Below are 15,592 nucleotides of genomic sequence, written 5' to 3'. Positions count from 1 at the left end.
TCCTTGTTGCTTGCCAGGTTACAGTTAAGGGCCTCCGCATATGTGGATTCAATGTTGCTATGTGTGGGTGTTGGTGGCGTGGGTTTAGAAGGGCTATCTGTTACTTGAGGTGTAGTGAGGGTGTTAACCTTCTCCTCTTGAATGTCTAGCACAATCTTGGGTGGAGAGAGCTTTGCTTCCAGTTTTGCTATGTAAGTGCATCTCTCACTGGTTGTAGTGTTGGGTGGTAGGAGGAGAGGGTTGTCTGTGTATATGAGTCAATTGCTGCATTGCCCCAGTATGCCCAGACTCACTAGGTGGACAGGAGAAATCACTGAAGCTGACCCTTGGACATGTCTGGTTTGGTGCTTTTTTGTAAAGTACAGGAGTTGTTTTCCCTTGCCTTAGCAGGGTACTTTGCAATTATAGGCTGTTTAGTGCCTACGATTAATTTCTCCTTATTAACAAGGAGAGTTGAGTGCTCATATCAGTTTAAGGCTTCTTAGTGCTTTCCAGCAGGTATTAGAGCAAGTGCTAGTCACAGGGATGCTTAAAGGTAAGATTTAAAAAAATGGTTTATCCTAAACACTGCAGTGTGCACTAAATAAGTTAGATGTGAAAGTAGGTAACTTGAGTTTTACCTGTCTAAAAAGTTAAGTTTTAATGGAGACTCACTATTTTTAAAGCAGCAAGACAGATTGAAAGAGGGTGATCACTTTTGTATTCTGGTACTATGGAATACAGTAGGATGGCCAATAAATTTAAATAGTTGAAGGGGAGTAGTTTCACAAAATGATAATTTTGTGCTTACTCACACAAGCCAGTGAAAGCAGAGAGGAAATGAGATATATAGTCAAATAGGCAGACAACTAGAAAGACAGTGGTATTTAAGAACACGACAGTAAGCGGGTGGGTGGGAAAAAATTCAGCATGACTCACAAGAGACAGAGCTGTGGTCACTTTTGAAGTTTTAATATGCAGTTAAAAGCAGAATACAACTAAAACACAAGGTAAAGAAAACAAATCACAGTATTCAAAATATAAAAAGGCAATAAAGTAATGCAAAGTACAACAAATAAAAAGCAATCTAACCTTTCATTCACAGCAAAGTGTTGCAGAGACTGATAAGCTTTTCTAGTAAAGCTCTGAAATGTTTTATTTTACCCCTTAAATAGGAGTTATAGTTCCCAGCTCCACCCCCTCAGTTCACAAATGATTAATCTTAAGTGACCTCTTCTATCTTAAGTATGAGTCCTTAATTGATCAGTTCTAATTTCTGCCTGACTCACAAGAGACAGATCTGTGGTCTCTTTTGAAGTTTTAATATGCAGTTAAAAGCAGAATACAAGTAAAACACAAGGTAAAGAAAACAAATCACAGTATTCAAAATATAAAAAGGCAATAAAGTAATACAATATACAACAAATAAAAAGCAAACTAACCTTTCCTTCACAGCAAAGTGTAGCAGAGTCTAGTGAGCTTTTCTAGTAAAGCTCTGAAATGTTTTATTTTACCCCTTAAATAGAAGGTGTAGTTCCTAGCGGGTCTATATTAGAACAGCGAATATTTCACAGTTCGAATCACTAAAAGTCGACCTTTAGTGATTGAACTGTTAAAAACATTGAATCTTCAAAAAAAAAAAATAAAAACAACAATAAAAAAAACTAAACAGTGTAGGCAGGGGGGCAAGCCCCCCTGCACCCCCCACCCTCCGCTACTTAAATATACCTACTCTGAGACCGCACTACATTGACATACACGGAGGTCATTATAAGCAAAATGTTCCAAAAGGATGTTATGGCCTACATGAATAAATCTGTTTAGTCGGGCATCATGTATGACAGTGGATGATAAGTTGTTTTTAGAAGAAGTGGCGTTTATAAAAGGATTATTCTTGGAAAGGGGGTAGCCTGGTGATGTGTTAAATAGCATAGCTAGGGAGACAGTCTCTAGAAGGGATATGGATTTTCCCCCAATTTTAAAAGAAGGTTTTTCCACGAGGACAGTGGTCAACATTGAGGAAAAAAGTAAACCCAGGTTTTGCTTGGACAGGCGTGTTGATAATTTTGCGATATGCAAGATTATAAGTGATAACTGGAAGGTTATCCTGGGGAATGGTGACATGGTTAAAGTATTGGATGATACCCCCCCCTTTATGTGTACAAGAAAGATCAGAGTATTAAGCACATGTTGAAAAATAGTGGAAGGGATGTCGTATGCTTGTATGTTGGCAATGTTGGCATGGTGAAATGTGTGGGATGTAGGGCATGTAGATTTATTCATGTAGGCCATAACATCCTTTTGGAACATTTTGCTTATAATATTCCTGTGCCTGTAAGGGTAGATTGTGGTACTTAGGGGATAGTATACATTGCCCTGTGTAGTGCATGTCCGGCCTTTTATGTGGGTATGTCCAAATAGAAGCCTAAGATGGTGAATTTTGGAACATCAGTATGCAATTAGGACCAAAAATTCCAATAATACTTTATATAAACATTCAGTAGTATGTGCCAATTGGAAAAAATTTACATTTTCAGTCATGGAAGTAGTGAACCCGGATATTAGGGGTGGTGTATACAGAAATATTGTGGAACAGGAGGCTGAATGGCAACTTAGGCTTGCCTCCTATATGCGTCCTGGGTTGAATGATGCTGTTAACACAAGGTGTTTTTTAAAAAGCAGGAAAGTTACTATAAATAAATGAATAATTTATTTAATGTTTTTTTAATGGTTCAAACATGCTTTTACCGCATTTTTACACACATATTTTTATATATACATAGTTATTTCAAAAAATTCTTTATTGTTGTCTTTTTACTTTAAGAGATTGTTTGACCAAAGAATGTGATTGGTTCTTTTCTAACTGAGTGTACCATTTTAATGGGTATTACAAAAAAAGTTTTTTGTGTATTTCTGAAGAAGTCGGTTTGACGAATAGCGCAATTAAAGTGTTTTACACTAAAAACTACATTTCTTCTTTCTCTGGTGCTTTTTTGTTTTTTTTGGTTTTGAGTTTTATTTACACCTTTGCCACACAGCTGTCATTTTGTTTTTTAGTATTACAGTGCAGTTATTTCGCAAAGCACAGTTATTTCAAAGAGATTTTGTGCATTTGAATATTATTACAAGTACCTGGTGTGCATGTGAATGCTCATACATAATTACAAAAGCCAAGTTTGCACTGTGTTTCATAGCAATTTGTTGGCATGGCAGAAGGATTTTGCAGACCCAGTCTGCTTGTGTTTGATAACAATATTGCAGAAAACTGAAGAGTACAATATTTTCATATATGCTGTTTTTTCTGACAAAGACGCATGTACAAAGGCATTTATTCTGCTTAATTTAGCTGGGTCAGAAGCCACTGAAAGAGAGTGTTCATTTCTGTACGCACCTGCTGTGTTTGCAAGGGAGGGGGAAGACCTCTAAATTGTGGTACTGGCTAAACGCGGGAAGACTCTTAGTGGTTAAAATGTAAATTTAGAAAAATGTGTAACTCCCAAAACAAATATTACAATGGAAAGGTACTTATTTTACACAAGAGATCAAAAGCCTGATGAAACTTTTGCAGCATATGTAACCAACTTGAGAAATAAGGCTAAAATATGCAGATTTAGTGATTTGAGAGATGAGTTGATAAAAGACAGGCTTGTGTCTGGTATTAAAGATGATGCAGTGAGAAAGATTTTGCTTCAAGGCAGTGATTTAACTTTGAATAAGACCATTGAGATTTGTCAGATAAATGAGCTTACAGAAAAACACACGGATATGCTTACAAATGAGAAAAGTATGCAATTAGTGCCTTCCAGTGATAATGTAGCTAGCATGCAGCACGAGGTTAAAAGATATTGGCTTAAGGGTGTGGCAACTTCAACAAAACCCAGAGCAGCTTCTCTAAAACCCATGGCAATCTCAGTAAAGTAGTGGAGTGACTCAGCAGAACCTGTGGCAAACTTCATAGGCAACTGTTGTAATTGTGGAGGTAGCCATGAGCCCAAACAAGCGAAATGCTTAACTTTTGTTCAGCAGTGCCACACATGTAAAAAGTGGAATCATTTCAAAAGATTTTGTAAATCTAAAGGGGAACATTCTTTTATTTAAAAAGAGCACCCAAGGAGACAAGTTGATCAATTAGAAAGATGTGATCCTACTTTTTATGTTGATGGTGTGTCTGTGCTTGGTGAAACAGTCAATGCAGTAGATTTGTGGGCAAAGAATGAAGTATTTTGTACTGTTTGGATTAATGGGAGACCCATAGAGCTCAAAGCAGAAACTGGTTCAAAGTGCAATGTTTGCTAAAGTAAGAGCTGGAGAACAACTTGACCTTGTTGCTTATGGTGGTGAAGAAATTCAAACCTAAGACTCAGTAGTGCTTTCATGTTACTCTGCTGGGAACAGCTATGACTTGTAATTTTATGTAGTCAAGAGGCACATGCAGTCATTATTAGACCTCAGAGACAGCTTGAAAATGGGACTGCTTTCATTTAAAAAGGAAGTCCACCATGTAATCGTGAATAATAACAGCTCAAATTTCATCCAGACTATTTTTTCTGACCATGCATATCTTTTTGAAGACAAACTAGGCAAACTCCCATTTGTGTACTCCATGAAGTTAGACCACGAGGTAAGCCCAGTTATCAGACCAGCATGTAAAGTTCCAGTAGTTATGCAGAACACAGTCAAAGCTGAGCTAGACAGAATGATGCAGCAAGGAGTAATTTGTAAAGTAGAAGAACCAACTGAATGGGTATCTTCCATGGTGGTAGCTCATAAGAAAAGCTCAGATGATATTAGAATATGTATAGATCCAAGTGATTTGAACAAAGCACTAAAATGACCTCATCATCCAATTTGTACAGTCGAGGAGGTTGCTGCCCTCATGCCAAGTGCCACTGTTTTTTCTGTCTTAGATGCAAAAAGTTCATTTGGCAAATTTTGCTTGACTGAAAAATCATCATTGATAACCACATTCAGTACACCATTTGGAAGGTACAGATTTCTGAGAATGCCATTTGGAATGAATTCTGCCAGTGAAATATTTAATGCCATTTGGAATAAATTCTGCCAGTGAAATCTTTCAATGTGCGATGGAACAACTTTTTTCTGGGTATCCATGTGCTATTATAATAAATGATATTATTGTAGGAGGCAATGGTGAAGTCGAACATGATAGAAACATCAGGAAAGTTCTGGAATAAGCTCATGAAGTGAATCCCAAGCTGAATCCCTTGAAATGTAAATTCAGGCTGCAAGAAGTTACTTTTGTAGGTCAGGCTTACGACCAGATCCTTCCAAGCAAACAGCAATTCTTGAGATGCCAGCTCCAGACAATGTCCAAGCCCTACAACGTTTTCTTGGCATGGCCACCTATCTAAGCAAGTTCATTCCAGATTTGAGTCAACTTTCAGAACTGCTAAAAGAGCTGACATGCAAAGATGTATTTGGGTCCTGGTTGGAACACCACCAAAGAGCATTTGATGTCCTGAAACAGAAAACTGCCAGTCCACCTACTTTAAGATACTATGATGTTCAGAAACTAGTAACTCTTTCCTGTAATGCTTCTAAGTTTGGTCTTGGTGCAGTCATTCTTCAAGAGGGTAGATAAGTAACCTATGCTTCAAGAACTCTAACCCAAACCAAGATGCAATATGCTCAAATAGAGAAAGACCTCTTGGCAATTGTGTTTGGATGTTTGAAGTTCCATGACTATATTTATGGCCGATCTATTCAAATCAAAATTGACCACCAACCTTTACTCACTATTTTGACAAAGCCTATGCACACATCTCCTGTGGGATTGCAAATTGCAAAAGTACACTTTCAATCGTGTTTACACAAAAGGCAAACTTCTTTATCTCGCTGATACTTTATCCTGCTCGCCGAGAAAAAAACACTGAACAGCATGAGAATGAGAAACTTGATTTTGAAGTCATGGAGGTGAGAAATTTTTCTTCCACATATTTTGATGAGCTTAGAACTCACACAGCTTCAAATCCAGTTCTCCTGAAGCTCAACCACTTTATCAGTCGAGGATGGCCATCAAAGCAATCTTGTTTACCACTAGATGTGCAGCAGTATTTTCCTTCCAGAGAAAAGATTTTGATGGAAAATGGTATCATCACGAAAGGTCCAAAAGTGATTGTTCCAAAATCCTTGCAACAAGAGTATATTAAAATCTTAAATCGTGGTCACCCAGGAACTGATTCTACCAAAAGAAGGGCGAGAGGTCTAGTATTTTAGCCTTCTTTGTTAAAATATATTGAGAAGGTACTTTCATCTTGTTCTGTATGTAACAGTACTAAATTGCAGCAACAAAAAGAACCACTTAAGTTAAGTCAGATTCCTGAACTACCTTGGTCAACAGTCTTGTTTGTTTGTGTCCTTCGGCTTTTCCCGGTTAGGGGTCGCCACAGCGGAACTCCGGTCTGCTAATGATTGGCAGCAGAGTTTTACGTGCTGGCTTGCCGGGCCTAATGCACAACCTTCAACGAAAGAATGCCCATTCATGCATGTCACCACACAGACGATGCTCTAACTGAGAATCGAACGGGCAACATCTAACTGTGAGGTGACAACGCTACCGCAGCACCACCACCGCAGGTCACCTTGGTCAACAGTAGCTACAGATATTTTTGAATGGAATGGTCAGCATTACTTGGTATTAGTAGACTCTGATTCATATTGGTTTGAGATTGACCTACTTCCTAACCTAATGTCCAATACTGTCATTGCTAAGTTGAAGAGACATTTTTCTGTCCATGGTAGTCTGCACAAAGTAATTTCTGACAATGGTGCACAGTTTACAAGTCAGCAGTTCAAAAGATTTACTGAAATGTGGGAGTTTGTTCATGTTACTATTAGTCCAAAATACCCATAGATAAATGGCTTGTCTTGTTCAAAGTGCAAAACAGCTGTTAGAGAAATCAAAACAAGATAATACCAATGTTTTTCTAGATCTCCTGAATCTCAGAAACATTCCTTGCAATAATCAACTTGGTGTACCTACCCAGAGGTTAATATTGAGACAAATCAGAACCACACTACCAATCAGTAAAAATGTGTTGGCTCCATGTGCTAAAAAACAACAAAGCATTAAAAATTCAACTTCTAAAAAAGCGTTTGTCCCAAAAGTCCTACTATGAAAAAAACAGCAAACCTCTGAATCCATTAAAAGAAGGGGAAATAGTGAGGATGCAGACAGCAAAAGGATTTGATCAAATTGGACTTGTGAAACATTTGAGTCAAGAACCAAGATTGTACATTGTGGAACCAGAAGGAATGGAATTTAGGTGTAATCGGAAACATTTGTTGCCAGTGTCCAAGTCAGTGTTACAGAATCTTGCCTGTAATGGAGACTCTAATTCTTAGAGATATTTGTCCAATGTTCCTGTTCCAGAGAACATTTCATCATCTGTTCCTGTTTCTGGAAGTATCCCTCCAGAAGCAGAACATTCCCCAGTGACTATCCCTGTTGGTAAATCCAGTTCTAACTATTACATTATGAGGTCAGGTCATATCTCAAGACCAAATCCTAAATACACAGCAACCTGAACATGATTGTATTGTTTGTTATTGTCTGTATAATTTGCATGCCTATTCAATTGTCATTGTCAATGCAAGGCAGGTAGTCAAAGAGGGAAGATGTAGATCAAAGTGTGTGATGTACCTTTAAGAAGCATTCCAGTCAGCAGGCACATGCATATAAGCACTGAGCATGTGCAAGCAAGAGTGCCATTTTGAGTGAGCAGCCAGAGTGAAAGCATGTATGTGTAGCAGTCAGCCAGTTAGTTAGTACATTTAAGTTTAATGTTCATGTCATCCAAAATGATGTATTTGTGTGTAATAAACTACTTAAACGAACACCCAAGCCTCATCGTCTTATCTGAATGCACAAGAAGAGTGACAAGATTCACACACACACACACACACACACACACACACACACACACACACACACACACACACACACACACACACACACACACGCGTGCACGCGTGCGCTAAGCACTTGACAGCCATTTTGCTGAGTGAACACATCCTCAGATGTCTTGTTGTGAGCAAATGAATGAAAAAAACAAAGCAGTGCAAAGAAACTCTCCCTCCCTTTAAATGTCTCTCATTTTGCTGCTTAGTGCTACTCTGTCCATTGATTTTTCTGGTAAATCACTGTGGATTAAAGTCAGTCAATAATACCAGACATTAAGAGTGTCATGCTTATTTTTAACAAATCCATGCTGATGGACTGCCTGTTGCACTCAGTGCTGTCTCTGTCTCTGTCTCTCTCGCTTATGATTTCACACATGTAAGAACAGATGTGTGTGTGTGTGCATGCGCACGCACACACACACACACACACACACACACACACACACACACACACACACACACACACACACATGCGCGTGCGCACACACACACACACACACACACACACACACACACACACACACACACACACACACACACGCTTTTATTTCTTATTTTATTTACGTTTCCTTTAATTTTATGGTTGCTAAACAGCAAATAGTGATTTTTCACAACCCAAGTGTCAATGCGGTTTAATATTCTCCTGTGACGTGGCAGACTTGTTTTTCAGTAAGCATTACCTGGACATTAACACTCTGCTGGAGAATGCCTGTTCTCTAATCAAGGTGGTGATTTACAGGTTGCCCATGCTCTAAGACTGTCTAATGACCATTCTACTATGCTTTACACCCCTCTACAGTGAGTGCACGGATGCTGCACCCCTCTGTAGTGAGTCCATGTTATGCTAGGGCCAGCTGTTTAACAGAATATTATGACATGCAGCATTCCATGTTGGCCCAATGCCAATGCAACCTTTCTCATTGTAAAAGCAGCTAGTGCCCTCTATTGTTATTGTACATATATATTTGGCAGGGGTGCCCAATGTACCTCTGGATGCTTTTGTTAATTGCCACCCCTGTACCACTCTTACTTATTTACCTGCCCTTCCTTTATTGGGTCTGTCCAGACATGCTTGATAGCATCTGCACCATGTACAAATGAAATGGTTACCTGGCATAATGTAAATGAAGAAGCAAGAAGCTGTATAAACAGCCTCAACATGGATATCTCATTTATATTAGTTTTAAACAAAGCGTGAATGAGTAAGTCAGGACAGATGTGAAAGTGCTATACTGACCAAGACACCAACCAGCATGGAGAGATGAGGGAGACATTTGTTTGAAAAATGCTGCTGTCAAGGACATGACAAGGGGAGGAGTGATTTGTTTTATTTTTATCCTGCTAATAAGGGGACATGACAAGATGCCGTGCATACGACAAGAAGTATGTTTATTGTAAGATGCTGCTACTTGAAACTTGATGAGCAGGAGGTGACAGGAGGGGCAACACTTTACTGTTTTTGCAAATGTACACTAACAATCCCTTCTACACAGCCAGAACATGTAGTCCTGACCTATTCTGTGCTACCAGGGAGAATGTTTATGGTATTCACTGCCACACTGGAGGAAAACTTTATAACTTTATGTTTGGAAATACTACCAGCTCAGTATTTGCGTCTATATCATAACATCGACAGCTTAGGTTGTCGAATCCAAAATCATCGACACCTAAGTGTTAAAAGCTAAAAACAGCAAACGGCCAAATCATTGAATTCTTTCCTAGGGAAAGAATTCACTTGGCCATCACAAACAAAATAAACAAACACACCCAAACATAGTGGGTGGCTTCACCCCCCCCAATTAAATATACCAACTCCGAGACAGCTCTACATTGGGGAAAGGGCAAATCCCCGAGAACGGCTACGCAAATTCTTTTCCAAGGAAAGAATTTGATGATGTGCCCGTTCTCTATTTTAAGCATTCGACGCTTAGGTGTCGATGAATACGCATTTGACAACCTAAGCTGTTGCGAAATCAATAGGGAACCCGGTATTTGGCTGAAGCAGACAGTAGAGCACAAGCTCCATAATACCTGAAAGGATATGTAAAGATCCTTGACCAACAGGTTCTATCTTTCCCACATCCAGTTCCAGATCCAGGTGATAAGATGCCACTAGTTCTGACACTCTGATAAGTGTCCTATAATGGCAGCATGAGAATCTTCGATCTGGTATGGATGTAAAACCTACTTCACTGTTAGATTTCCCCAGTCACCTCCATAAACAGTAATAGGTTGTCACTATTTCCAAGTAACATCAGTCTTACCTGAGTCCCTTTTCATCTGTAAGGTACTTGTTCACCTGAGCTGACTCTGTGTACTAGCATATATCTCGGTTATGAAATAAATAAATAAGTAAGTAAATAAATAAATAAATGCATCCCTCACTGAGACCACCTGATCTTTCAGCAGACTAAGTCTACTCAGCCTTCACTGCATGGATCAAAGAATGAAATATACAACAGAAACATGCCAGTCCATTTGACTAGAAGATAACATGAGATACGGTCGAAGGTACCTACAGTACATGTGATTGGTGTACTATGCCTTTGAGAATGGTAGCATAACTGAGTGTGAACCATGTGACATCGGGGAGTAAAGTTTGTCTTCAGTAAACTGTTGAACTGCAACCAGCTTTTGTTTCTCTTACTTGGCTATCTTGTCAATGCATGTTTTTTATAACAACGCATAAATGTGGCATAGCGTTAGAAGAAAAGGCTTTTTAGCTAACTGGAGGCTGCATTTCTGTTTTGCTCTGACATTTTTTGGGCTTGCTGTTTGTCAATGCAGCCATACAATTTCTATTTGGCCTGTATTTGATGCACCACAAGGTTACAGACTAGGAGCCCTACTGTAGTAGTAGTCTTATATTTTGCATTTTCTAAGTATTTTCATTAAAATGAAATTTTAAAACAGTTCAGTCATGAATGTCACTATCACCATTTTATCTCACTTTCACACTGTATTGTACCACCAATAAAGTTCTGTTGCATTTTTTTTCTTCAGATTTTGGCCTGAGATTATAACCTCACCACCAACACATTTGAAATTACAAGAAAAACTTTTAAAGAAACAGAAAGGCATGACCTCAGTGTTTTGAGATGTGTCTTACTGTAAGTTGAGTTTGGGCAGAATCTGAATACATACAGTGTGCCACGATCCTTCATCACAGGTGAGGAAGCAATACATTTAGCTTGGAAGAGTTAACAGTCTGCAAAAAAAAAAAAAAATCCAGACATACTGCAAGCCATAGAAGACTCTACCATATGTGATGTAAGATATTTTTTTACTGGATATCAAGTGGTTCAGGACACATTAGATGCATGTGTCACTGAGCTTAAACACAGACCACAATATTACTTGACTGATTCAAGTGCACGAGACAGAACTGTCTGTGGCACTAGAAATGATTAGTTAAGGGGTAGACTACTGAAAGAAGATGATTTAATACTGGAGGAAGTAGTCATTGATGTATACAGAGTCTACTGTGCAACTTAGAAGTAAGGCTGAAAAATATAGTCTGTGTATTAAATAGTAAGAAAAATAAATGATTAATCCACTAAAATAACAAAACTAAAAATGAAACAGGAGGTTCATGGAAACCAAGATAGTGCTTGGTAATAAATGAGCAGACGGACGCCAGTGCAGCACTGTGGCTACAGATATATAACGATCTATTCTAAAGATTTAAACTGTGGAGAGCATACATATTTCTGTCAGTTTCTAAGAAGTGGAAACAAGTGCTACAGTAAGATATTATTGTTTTAGAATGAAAAGAACAGTGTAAAGCTGAAATATTTGCTGGCATTATTGAAGTGCATTCAGTGAATACAATGCAAGCTACATGCAGTTTCAGTACATTCAGTGATAGCAAGAATGAGTGAGTGTTTCAGTCTAAACTGTGAATGAAGGCAAAATGTTACTTTTGCCTTGAAAAGCTATGGCCAGAAGCAAATCAATTGCATTAGATACCAGTACAGTGTGCAACATAATGGCCAAATCTGCTTTTAAAGTACTGCATTTAAACAGCAAGTTGTACAAGACTGCATGCAAATTAGTGTAATATTCTAGACACAGTCTCATACCCTTTGGGTTATATGTGGTTAGACTGTATGTTTGAAAATAAAGTGTGCAAGCTGTTGTTCCAGATGGTGACATTGCAATCTCAGCTAAAGCAATCAAATATTATGTGCAGGGATGCTTATATTACCTATGGCATAATGAAGAGAATCCATGCACTTCAGATGAAAAATGAATACTGTAGCCTAATGTAATGAAATCACTTAACAGGGTATACAGTTAAGTGATATTAAAGACAAGCTGAGACCGGCTGTAAGGTCTTTCTGTCTGAATGTAGGAGTATTTTTTGCAGGACCACAAAGCAGTTACCTTGAATGTTTGAAAGATAGTGAAGCTAGTTCAATTCAGTGGCAGTCTAATGCTGAATCAAAAATGCAGAATTCAGTGATTCAAAACATATTTTACTCTGAAGAAATCCCCTGTGACAAAGACGTTTGATAAAAATATATCTATAGACTATATTTCCCCATTTAGAGACTGTTATTTCATTGACTGGTATTAAAGGATAGCAACATGGGCATTTCTACACAGAAAAATGACAGCATGTGGTCAGATGCATTAGCCTGGATATAACAAAATGCAAGAGGTGATGTCATGTATTAGGATTTTGCAAATATGCTGATAGCTGGGAGATCTGTAATGTGCTCAAATACCAAAACCAAAAGACAGGACTTGCCCCACATGATGTTTCTTCATTGTCATAGATAAAACTGGAAACAGGCTTATTTCAATACAAGAATATACATTTTCTACTATGTCCAAAACAGATCCCAAAACGCGGAAACAGGCACAAGAGTAAAAATCCAAAAGTATTTTATTGTGTAAGCGCTTTTGCAAGCAAGTTATTTCTTCAGACACATAATAAAATCACAGAAAAAGCACTCCATTTATACCATGAATTAGTTAATGAAGTCAGTTTCCCCTCCAAAACTTTTAAAGATACAGGCAATAGTCTCAATTCAACATATACAGTATGGCTAACGTTATTGTGGCCCTTATTAAATCAAGTTCTACATCATATATTAAATATCAAAAAATATAATAGAAAACAATAAATAAAAATAACATAGACAAACTATTTCTTAATCTTCTTATTCTTTAAAACTGGTTTTAGGGGCACTAAATCATTTAGTCCATACCCCCTATGAGCCTCAAGTCTAAAAATCTATCTTAGCTCTGCTAACTCTGTGTTGTTAACTACATCACCTAACCTCTCATTAACTGCTAAGACTTGTAGTACTTGAAATAAAAAAGTGTGTTCTACACCTACAGACAAGGTATGTTTAGCCAATGCACTGTATTCTTCTCCCCTTCTAATACAGTACAAATGGTCTCCAATACGTTCTTTTAACTGACGATTCATTTTACCAACATAGAATCTATAACATTTCACGCAAGAAGCTAAATAAATAACATTTTTTGGTATTACAATTAACCTTAGTTCTAATCTCCCAAAGATGACCCGTTTCAGGATGTCTAAAAAACCTTGACTGGTCTATATATACACAATAATTGCAGTTGCCACAACCTTTAGTACCCATTTCCAAGTTAGTGAGTGGAGTGTTCAGTTTCGGATAACATAATCGTTGTTTGAGATTTCTCTTATTTCTGTATATAAATTTAGGACATTGCCCTACATACCTTTCAGTTTGCTCATTAACCAATAAAATATGCCAATTCCTATTTATAATACTCCTTACACTACTTGTGTGTAGGAAATTACCACAGGTATCCTTGTATCCCTTGCATTTTGTGTGTCTTCGATCCCATGGTGGTCTGAAACGTATGGCTTACCTTTTGTTCTTATTTCCCTCTTAAGCTGTTCATATACTATATCAGTCTCCTTTTCAGTGTTCCCTCTCCCTTCAAATTCCTTTTTCAGATCCAACAGACTTGCAAAAAAGTCATTATCACAGCTGGTAATGCATGATAGCCTTATTGCTTGCCCCTTAACAATATTGGGGAAGATATGAGGTGGATGCATGCTATAACTTTGTAAGTATGAGGGGTGATAGCATTCTTTCCTATGCATTTTTGTTGTAACCCCTAGACTAGTCTGTGCCACTGTTACATCTAAAAAATCCATTTCAGTTCTAGATTTATTAATTGTGAAGTGTAAAAAAATTACTACTCATATTTATTTAATGAAAGAAGCCATCCAATGCTTCTTCACTGCCCCTCCAACCAATAAACAGGTCATCTACAAATCGCCTATATATCCTGAAATGAGTGTCCCCTTTAGGGTATATATGGTAATGTTCTCACTCTTCCTTAACCAGATTTGCATATGAGTTGGCACAACTAGTGCCCATCGCCACTCCAGCTACTTGCCAATAACATACATCCTTAAAGAAAAAAATGTTGTGTTCTAAAACTCTTTCTAATAGCATGCATAAAAAATCATCAGTCTGATCCCTTTGATGTTTCCCATGTCTCTCTAATGAAGCTTTCACCATGGCCAATCCATCAGGATTAGGTATACAAGTAAAAAGAGAGGTCACATCTAACATTACAAGCCAGTCACATTTCTCATCATTCAGACCTCCACATAAATCATATAGATCTGTTAGAAAATGTTGGGTGTCCTTAAGTGTGGTAGGACATACTCCTAGTACCAATTTTATCTGTTTATCAATATACAATGAAATTGGCTACGTAAGCCATCCTGCTCCTGCCACTATAGGTCTAAACTTGGGGTGTAAAGGATTTTTGTGTATTTTAGGTAGCCCATGCATTCTGGGAATCAGAGGTTTCACTACTTGAAAAAATTCCAATAAGTCCTTACTTATATGGCCCAACTGCATACTTTCATGTAAAGTCCTATTAATACGTTCTTTCATAATATAAGCAATTTCGGGGGAAACAATCTTCTGAGTTATCTAAATTTATATATCTCATAGAGAAGAGTAGCTAACTTTCAAATCATTAAATTATTTCATGTGGTAAAAAAGATCATATAAATATCATTATTGTTAATTTCTGGGGGAGTTTAGAATCCATGCCTCCACAAACAACCCACATTCCATCAGAATATGGAAAATATCCTCTTTAACTTGTTTTCCAGAAAGACAATGAGAAACATTTCACCCTTTTATGCTTCAGTTAAAAAATGAATGGTTTCATAAAACTTAAATTCATATTTTATGCAAACTTTGATGATACTTCTTCTATTAATTATAGTCTTGTAGCTATTGTTCTATCCATCCACAACACCCTTCCCATTAATAAATACTTAGCATAAATGGTGGAATATCTGCTTCTGTTTATTATATATTTATCTCTATTCTAAATATGATAGGTTTCACTTAGTTTTTTCACTTTTTACTAGACAAAACCATAATTTTCAAAATATTGCTGATATTTTTTCAGTAGTGGAATAAAAAAAGAAGTTATGTCTTACCATAACGTTCCATCTGTGCTGCTGATCTTCTTTCATTCATCACTGATGGGTTCAGTTCCAAGACCCTCGGAACCGTGTCGGCCTAATACCAAGCTTGCATGCGCCAAAAACAATCGAGCTAAGCTGCTACCCACAATGCCATTCTCTCTGTTACCTCAGATCGAGTTTGCATAAGACATAGAAATAAAACAGAGACCATTTCTGTGCAAAAAC

This window comes from Protopterus annectens, chromosome 1.part2 (assembly GCF_019279795.1).
Source record: "Protopterus annectens isolate FY-2018-M chromosome 1.part2, PAN1.0, whole genome shotgun sequence".
Lineage (NCBI taxonomy): Eukaryota > Metazoa > Chordata > Ceratodontiformes > Protopteridae > Protopterus > Protopterus annectens.
This window is presented reverse-complemented; position numbering follows the sequence as displayed.